The sequence below is a fragment of the Arachis stenosperma genome, chromosome 1 (genome assembly GCF_014773155.1).
Source record: "Arachis stenosperma cultivar V10309 chromosome 1, arast.V10309.gnm1.PFL2, whole genome shotgun sequence".
Classification (NCBI taxonomy): Eukaryota; Viridiplantae; Streptophyta; class Magnoliopsida; order Fabales; family Fabaceae; genus Arachis; species Arachis stenosperma.
Window position 1 is genome coordinate 45,374,165 of NC_080377.1, and position 9,831 is coordinate 45,383,995.

The following is a 9,831-nucleotide window of genomic DNA, read 5'->3' on the forward strand; positions in this document are numbered from 1 at the left end:
TTTAACCTCCAGTTTAAGGTTAAACTGGAGGTTAAACGTGGAAATGCTCCTTTGGTTCAATTATCATTCTGGCGTTTAACCTCCAGTTTAAGGTTAAACTGGAGGTTAAACGTGGAAATGCCTCTTAGTGCCTTTCTCATTCTGGCGTTTAACTTCCAGTTTAAGGTTAAACTGGAGGTTAAACGCCAGTTACAGCATTTCCTCCTTTCTCATGATTCTGGCTTTTAAGCTCCAGTTTAGGCTTAAACTGGAGCTTAAACTCCACATTTGATATTCAAGTTTCCTTTATTGATTTTGTTGCTTCCTTGCCTAGCCTCTTCTTCCCTGAAATCATCCAAACAATTGCATCAAAGTCTTGCAAAATTTCATGAGAAATCATCCATTCATAGCATTCAAGTAATATAACTAAAAACTCATGGAATTTGCATCAAAATCATACTGTTTGGATGGTTCATTGCTTTGTTGTTCATTTAACCAATCTTGGTTACTTTAAGCTCAAGAAAATGCATAAAACAACTAAAACTAACAGAAAAATGCTAGTGAAACTAGCCTAAGATGCCTTGGCATCACAACACCAAACTTAATACTTGCTTGTCCCTAAGCAAGTCCTGAGATATTTGAGAAGAAAGTATGAAACAGAAAGCAATGACATTGGCTATATTAGTAAGCATTTAAAGTTCATCAGAAGGGTTTTATGCAGAAAGTTGCAGCATCACTTTTTCATTCTTATCAGGGAGGATTATCACTTTTTCATTGCATCCATCAAACACTGCTATGGCCTCTTGTTATTCTTATGTCCTTGGCACTTTTTCTTTCTTTGTTTTTCTTTTTCTTAGAGCTCCTTTGCTCCTTGTTTGCTCAGTGTCATGTGTTGCACAAGCCTTTGGCATTTTCTTTTTCTTATCAGCGCAGTACACATATCCACTACAGGCATTTTAGTTCACATTTCTTTTTGAGACATTGGTGCCCAGCACCTCTTTGTGTAACTAAATGTTTTGTAGCTAGGTTGCTCTTGATAATGGACTTTTGGTTGATAATCCCGGGTTAGTTAACCCAAGTTACCAAGTGTTGAAACACTCCACAGAACCTATTCATCCAAGCAGATCCTAGTACATAAACACCACAGGCATATGTCTCAAAAGTTCAAACCATTGGTGCCTAGCTTTATTTTCTTAATTCTTTTGCTTTTTGGTTGCCCTTTTTCAGTGGCTTTTCTTTTTCTTTTTCTTTCTTTTTCATGGCCAAAGACATTTATTCATCAAGATCCATAGACAGTATTCAACTTCTACACAAAAAATGATAATTCTACACTCAATTTCCAGTGAGCTAACTAAACAATCAAGCATGCATACCACCACTTAATTCTACTTGATTTGTCACTAATTGAGCCAAGTTATTTTTGTTCAAACTTTTCTTTTAACTTTTGAAAACAGAACAAGCATGGCAAGCATTTGTTTAAGAAGGTGGAGTTATATCCAAACATCTAGGCATTCACTTTATTCAAAGCAATAAACAGACAAACATACTAAAACCTTCCATTAAAACTTAAATGACTTATAATGAAAGAAAGCTCATAAAGACCATTCACAACTATCATTTGATTATTAAGGAACGAGACCACCTCTTATTTATTGCTTGGTTCTTCTTGATTTTTGGGATCCTGCTTCTTCTTGCTTCTTACCTCTTTTTGACCACTTGTACTTCCCTTGTCTTTTTTTATGAGCTTTTTCCAGAATCCCGCCTTTTTCATTGTTTCTTCCACTCCTTTTTCAAGGACCATTGCCTTGTTTATTTCTCCTTCTTTCCTCCCTTTGAAATACTCATCAAAAGCTGGGAATGCTGGGTCCATCTTGTGTAGATGTTCCCCTATGTAGTTAAGCTTGATTTGAGAACTGATGTTGTAATCAGCTTAAACTGAGTATCTTGCATTCTACAAAGTGGTGGCTTCCTTGATTGCCAACATATTGGCATCTTGGTGTTGGCATACATGGCTGAGGGATTCCTGTAATTGTAAATTCTGTTCCCTTTGCAAATCTAAGAATCTTGATTCAAAGTTCCTTTGCATGTCCATCATCTTTAGGTGAAAGTCCTCTTGCCTCTCTTGAGATCTCATGTATTGTTGAGACATTCCTTCTATGATTTCCTGCATTCTGCTCATATCCATGGGGTCTCTGGGAACTTGTTGCCTTCTTTCTGGAATTCCTTGCTCTTCTTGCTCTTCTTCTCCTTCTTCTCCTTCTTCTCCTTCTTCTCCTTCTTGCTTTGCTTCTTGTTCTGTTCCTGCTTGTTGCCCTTCTTCATTTCTTCTTTTTGTATGTCTTGGAGCAACTGGGCCAAGAGTCATTCTGTACGCAGTTATGGCCATTCCAGGATATAGCCAATTAGGTCTTTCATCTTCAAGTGGTACTTGGGCATCGATGCATAGTCTAATGATGGTGCTAGGGAAGTGGAGCCAGGAGTCATGGTCACTTTTCTCACTAAACTCTTGTATCTGTTCGGCAATGAGTTTATGAACTTTGATCTCCCCTCCCACCATAATGCAATGTAGCAAGATGGCTCTTTTAGGGACTATTTCTGAAGAGTTTGCAGTGGGTAGGATGGATCTCCTAACTATTGCATACCACCCTTTAGCTTCAGGTGTTAGATCTCCCCTTCTCAAGACTCTTGGAGCCCCTTTTGTTTTTCTCACCCATTCAGCTCTGATGGCACAAAGGTCTTCAGCAATAGTCGAATAGTCAGGTTCTCCCATCATCCTTTCCTCATAACTTGCTTGGCTGAAACGTATGTTTTTCAGGCCAAGAGTTTTCATGATTGCTTTGGGGCTGAAGTCAACTTCCACCCCTCTCACATAGCTTTTGTATGTGGGTTCCTCGGTTGTATCCTCCCTCACTGCATTTGCATAAAACTCCTTCACCAGGTTGATGTTGATTTTAGTGATTGGCTTAGTTAAGAGCTCCCACCTCCTCTTTTTGATCTTCTCCCAAATACCTGGAAACTCATCCTTTTCAAGGTCAAAGGGGACCTCAGCTAGTACCCTTTTAGGTCTCATCCATTCGGCTTGAATCTCATGGAAAACTGATTTGTATTTCCATGCATCATATTCCCTTTCCTCCTCTATTGGCTCCTTATCCTTTCTTCTTTTGTGGCTAGATGAGGCTGCCATTGGTTCCTTAGTTTTGGCAAGTGACAAGCTAAAGTTGACACGGTGAAGTGAGAACGTGTTGTTAGAAGTGTGGTGAGGTTGTTTTCGGCAAGAGGTAGTTGTGCTATGATGAAAGAAAATGTGCAAGAAGGAGATTTGGTGGTGTGGAGCTCGTTCCCCAATTGGTTCTTTATAAAGCACGCAAGTGAAAAATGGACGGCTAGGGTGAGTTGTGAAGGATAGCTTGATGGTAAATATTTGAATTAGGGAAAAGGACGAATTGCTTTTCACTTTCTTGGAAGTATTCTGGGTGCATTAGGTTGTACATGTAGCCATCTTTTCATGCAGAACTTCCTTTTTGACCAAGAACCGTGCCTCCCCCCTTGTCTCTTTCCTCCATTCTTATCCTTCCTTTTGTACCTGCACACACAAACAAATTTGCTATCATTTTTCGGTCCATGTGAATAATGAATAGTACTTGCACATGTTTTTCATTCTTTTTGAATTGTAAATCAATGATTGTCTTCATGAGCTTATAGCCGTGACCTTTGTATGTATGCACACTTATTACTGGACACCAAACTTAGTGTTTGGTAATGTCTCCTGATGATATGAAATCCATGTTGGTTATCCTTAATAATTGTGCATAATTCTAATAAATCATAGTCACTTTGGCTCTTTGCTCCTAAACAAATTTACTACCTAAAGTAATTGAAATCAAAGTATTAAAACGTGCACATGGTATACTTGTCATGAATTTCTAAATCCAAAGGAACTTCTTGCTTTTTGTTAACTGTGTTCCAAGAGGAACACCAAACTTAATGTTTGGTTGTGCACCTTGAATGAAAGATTGAATACAATTTGAATAAGATTTGGGGTGCCTTCAGGCACACCAAACCTAGAGACCAATTGTATTTTACATGCAATGTTTAGTGCACCTTATCAACAGTTGTCCTGAGGATTCAAGTTCATGCAACAGAAACCATGCTTTATTAGATGCAAATTAAAACAATAAAGAGTAAGGATACTAAAACATGGGTTGCCTCCCATGAAGCGCTTCTTTAACGTCACTAGCTTGACGGTTGTCCCTTGTTATGGTGGATTGTAGTGCTTGATGTCCTCTCCTCTCACTATGGAAACATCCCCGTTTGATTCCTTCATGATTTCCAAATGTTCCATAGAAAGAACTTTCCTGATTGTGAACACTTGAGGGAGCTGAGAAGGAATGGGTTTGAGGCCAGGTGGGATTGGCAGATAATGACTTGATATCACTTTATCTCCCGGAGAGAAACCTTCAGTGGGAATTTTCTTGTTTCTCCACCCTCTTGGCAGTTTCTTTACAATTCTTCCCTCTCTCTTGAGGATTTCTTCATTGACCCTTATGACAGGAGGGTCCTTCTGAGCTGTTTCTATTAATTCTTGTGGCTTTAACTCTTGCAATTCTTGTTTGCCTTTCAAGGACTGTTTCAGAGTTTCAGCTGCTGGATTGCTTTCCTCCAAACACAGATTGCTACTATCATCCTTAGGCTTTTCAGGTTCTAGTTCAGGCTCAGATGCAGGTTTAAAAACATGGAAAATGAGCTGTTCATCATGTATTCTCAAAATTAGCTCTCCTTGTTCTATATCTATGAGCGCTCTAGCAGTGGCTAGAAATGGCCTTCCCAGAATGATAGGGTGTATGTAGCTTTCCTCCATGTCCAAAATGACAAAGTCTGTGGGGAAAAAATAATTTCCCACTTTCACCAGCACATTCTCAACTACCCCTTCAGCTTGCTTCTGAGTTTTGTCAGCCAGTTGTATGATTACATCAGTGGATCTCACCTCATTCAGTTGTAACCTCCTCATAAGAGTCAGAGGCATCACATTTATGCTAGCTCCTAGATCACAGAATCCTCTGTCAATTTTTGTTTCTCCTATGATGCAGGGAATATGAAAACTTCCTGGGTCTGTTTTCTTAGAGACCGTATCCTTCTTGATGAGTGCATTGCATTCTTTGTTTATTATTACAGTTTGTCCTCCCTTCAAAACTCTTTTCTTGCTCAGCAATTCCTTCAAATACTTGATATGTGTAGGCATCTGCTGGAGGATCTCAAGAAAGGGAATATTGATGTGGAGAGACTTAAATGTCTCTAAAAACCTTGAATATGTTTTCCCTTTTTCACCTCCTCCTAACCTCTGAGGAAATGGTGCTTTTGGTTGGTATGTTTCCAGCATGCCTTCCTCTTGCATTTCCTTTGCTTGCTCAGTTTCACTTTCCTGCTTAGCTTCTTCCACACCTTCTTTCAAGATTTTTGGCTCCTTTTCTGAGGGTCTGATTCCTTCTTCTTCTGAGACTTCCTTCAATATGGTGATGGCCTTGCATTCTTCCCATCTCACTCCCTTTTGTTCCCCTTTAGGATTCTTTTCTGTGTCACTAGGGAACACTGCAGTTGACTTGGGGGCCTGTTGAGATAGCTCTCCTACTCGAGACTCCATCCTCTTGAGTTTTTCACCATGGTCCCTTAAGGTAGATCTCACATCATCCCTGAAGCTTTTCAACTCACTTATGTCCTGACCCATGTTTGCTAGTATTCCTTCTATCCTGTTTAATTGATCTTGAAATTGTTGGTTCGGATTGGATTGGGCAGGTTGGTTATTTTGGCTATGATATGGTGGTTGGGAGTAAGTGTTTTGTGTGGCTTGGTATGGTCTTTGGTTGGAGTTTTGATATGTGGAATTGTTATGTTGGTTGTGGTTGTAAGGTTTGTGGTTTTGTGGTTGGGTTTGCTGGTTTCCCCACCCAAAGTTTGGGTGGTTTTTCCATCCTGGGTTGTAAGTGTTGGAATGTGGATCATATGATTGTTTTTGTTGGTTTCCCACATAGTTGGCCTCTTCCCAATCACCTCCTTCAATGCTTACTTCCTCTTGATCTTGTGTGTGTATCGCAGCCACTTGCTTTGTGTCTAATTTCCTGGTGAGCTCTGCTAGTTGCTTGGCAAACACCTTGTTTTGGGCTAAAATTGTATCGACATGGTTCAGCTCCATGACTCCCTTAGTGTTGTATCTCTCTGAAGCATAGTAGTACTCATTCTCAGCCACTGTCTCAATCACTTCAATGGCTTCTTCCACAGTTTTTTTCCTGTTCAATGAACCTCCTGATGAATGGTCTATAGCCTTCCTTGATTCATAAGAAAGTCCATCATAGAAAATATGCAATTGCACCCAGTCAGGGAACATGTTTGGTGGACATTTCCTTGTCAATTCTTTGAACCTCTCCCATGCCTCGTAGAGCGTCTCACCATCTTGTTGTCTAAAAGTCTGAACCTCAGATCGAAGCCTATTGACCTTTTGTGGGGGGTAGAAACGTGCCAGAAACTTGCTCTCCACCTCATCCCAGGTTGTTAGGCTGTCCCTTGGGAATGATTCCAGCCACTTAGCTGCCTTGTCCCTAAGTGAAAATGGGAACAAGAGCAGTTTATATGCATCTTCCTGGACTCCATTGGACTTTACAGTGTCGCAAATTCTCAGGAATTTGGTGAGATGTTGGTTTGGATCTTCATTAGCACTTCCACCAAATGAACAATGGTCCTCCACCAGTGATATCAGCTGAGGTTTGAGTTCAAAATTGTTGGCCTGAATGGGTGGTTTCTGAATGCTGCTACCACAATTCCCAGAGGTTGGGTTTATGTATGAACCAAGAACCCTCCTCTCAGGAATGGCATTGTTTCCATCAGCTCTCTCATGGTTGTGAAATTCTCTATCCATGTTGAGATCTAGAGCTTCCTCAAAGTTGTCTTCAGATTCTCCTTCAGATTCTTCTTCTCTCAGCACTCTCTTCCCTCTTGCTTCCCTTCTAAGCCTATGAAGGGTCCTCTCTGGTTCGGTATATGGAGGAGTTGATGTCTCTCCTCTCCTACCTGTCATACAAGAACACACCACAAGCAACAAACAAGTGGAATACTCTTGGTTAATGGGAGAGTATGGTTAGAGCAGTTGAGGAATTAATTCAAATAGTTAGTGGGTTAGTGAGTTAGTTGCTTGAAATAAAAGGCATAAGAAAGAAAAAGCAAGTAACAGAGTGCAGAAATTAAAATTCAAAAAGTAACTTGAACTAAATTAACAAAACAAAAAAAAATGCTCAATCTAGTTAACTTCCAATTTGAGAATTGTCAATCGAAAACCAATCCCCGGCAACGGCGCCATAAACTTGATGTGCATAATCTTGATATGCTACGATTTAGGAAATTGCACGAACGGCAAAATTCCTTCCGGCAAGTGCACCGGTTATCGTCAAGTAAAAACTCACAATAGAGTGAGGTCGAATCCCACAAGGATTGGTTGAATGAGCAATTCGAATTAGAAGTTTGTTTAGTTGAGCAGAATCAACTTTTGGATGTGAATTGCATAAAGTAAATGTGACAGGAAACGTAAATTGCAAGGAATTGAAATTGCATAAACTTAAATTTCGAGAATTAAGGTGCGAGAAAGTAAATTGCTGAAATTAAAAGGGATGGGGGTGATTGCATGAATTGAAATTTGCAGAATGTAAATAGAAAGGGATAGATCAGAAATAGGGGTTCATTGGGGTCAGGAGATATTGAAATCTCCGAATCAAAACATTTTCATCTCTTCCTCAACCAATGCATTCATTGAATCTTGCTTGGCAATCTTATATGATTGGATCCCAATTCCTTGGCTCACCAATTCTCTCTAAAAACAAACAAATTCCCAATCCCTTGGTTTAAATGTTCATAAGAAGAGATGATGCTCGATCACTGATTATACCACACAGTTTCATGAACCACAATTTGGTAGGATTACATGTCACAATATCCATCCAAACCCCAATCCAATTCACTGTGAGAAAGCTTCTCTAGCATGAATCCATCATTCCTTTCCCAAGGTTCCGAAGGATTCCAATTATGGGTAGTTTCTTTCCCAAGACAACTACCCAATGGAATTAGATCGAGAAGCTTTCTAACAAAATTCAAGAGAAAAGATTGAAGAAGAAGATAAAACTATTATTGATTCATTGAATTACAATAGAGCTCCCTAACCCAATGAAAGGGGTTTAGTGAGTCATAGCTCTGAATTCAATTACAAAGTATGAAAAGATCGCCAAATGATCAAAAGTTCCAAAATGTCCAAAGGTCTCAACTAACTTCAATTCTATCCTATTTATACACTTTCTAAATTGAGCTTCTGTTGAGTTTCTTGGGCTTTGAGGCTTTTTTTTCTTGATTTCCTTTTGCTTTGGGTTTATGATCCATAATCCTGATGAGGCTGTGATCCCATTCTGTAACATTCATTGAGCAAACTTAGTGATAAACAAGTAATGACACAAGACTCAACAAATTGAAGTTCCAGACTCATCAATTCTTCCGGCCCAATCCCATAAACCATGATATTCAATTGGGTTTCATACCATAATACGTTTAAGTTAATATTTGTGCTCAAATGCTAACTTAAGCTTCAATAAATTTGGCCCAGAAACCCTTTCAAAAGGTGGTGTTTAATGTTGAAGTTTAAGTTTCAGTTTAAGGTTAAACTGAAACTTAAACGTGGAATTGGAAGAAAGCAACCCAGGAGTGTAAAATGTCAAACACGTTTAAGCTTCAGTTTAAGGTTAAACTGAAGCTTAAACGTGGAAATGAAGAAAACAACCCTGGAGGAGCAATTGGGTCGAACACGTTTAACCTCCAGTTTAAGGTTAAACTGGAGGTTAAACGTGGAAAATGAGAAGGCAACCCTGGAGGAGAGAAATAGTCGAACACGTTTAACCTCCAGTTTAAGGTTAAACTGGAGGTTAAACGTGGAAATGCTCCTGGTGCCTCTCCTGCTTCTGGCGTTTAACCTCCAGTTTAAGGTTAAACTGGAGGTTAAACGTGGAATTGCTCCTTGGTGAGAAAAAGTGTCGAACACGTTTAACCTCCAGTTTAAGGTTAAACTGGAGGTTAAACGTGGAAATGCTCCTTTGGTTCAATTATCATTCTGGCGTTTAACCTCCAGTTTAAGGTTAAACTGGAGGTTAAACGTGGAAATGCCTCTTAGTGCCTTTCTCATTCTGGCGTTTAACTTCCAGTTTAAGGTTAAACTGGAGGTTAAACGCCAGTTACAGCATTTCCTCCTTTCTCATGATTCTGGCTTTTAAGCTCCAGTTTAGGCTTAAACTGGAGCTTAAACTCCACATTTGATATTCAAGTTTCCTTTATTGATTTTGTTGCTTCCTTGCCTAGCCTCTTCTTCCCTGAAATCATCCAAACAATTGCATCAAAGTCTTGCAAAATTTCATGAGAAATCATCCATTCATAGCATTCAAGTAATATAACTAAAAACTCATGGAATTTGCATCAAAATCATACTGTTTGGATGGTTCATTGCTTTGTTGTTCATTTAACCAATCTTGGTTACTTTAAGCTCAAGAAAATGCATAAAACAACTAAAACTAACAGAAAAATGCTAGTGAAACTAGCCTAAGATGCCTTGGCATCACTGGCTTAAGCTCTGTGAGTCGGGACTAGTTTCTTATGCAATTACACTATCCTCTTTATATACATGACATTTGTTTCTTGAGCTTTAAGTTAGACGCTACGTTAGTTCGTTTTGCGCTTTTAAATCCTGTTTTTGAGACTATATCCCTCATCGGGCTTCTAGATTATACTATTCTTTCTATATATATATATATTATGTATGAGCTTAGAACTGTCATA

The 9,831-nt window shown here is 39.3% G+C and overlaps 1 non-coding gene across 1 annotated transcript; it reads left to right on the forward strand.

Annotated features, from left to right (window-relative positions):
- The first annotated feature begins 6,356 nt into the window (after positions 1–6,356).
- LOC130951041 (small nucleolar RNA R71) lies at positions 6,357–6,460 on the forward strand. The gene has a single exon (XR_009073816.1). It is a non-coding gene; the product is annotated as a small nucleolar RNA R71 (small nucleolar RNA).
- The last annotated feature ends 3,371 nt before the right edge of the window (positions 6,461–9,831 follow it).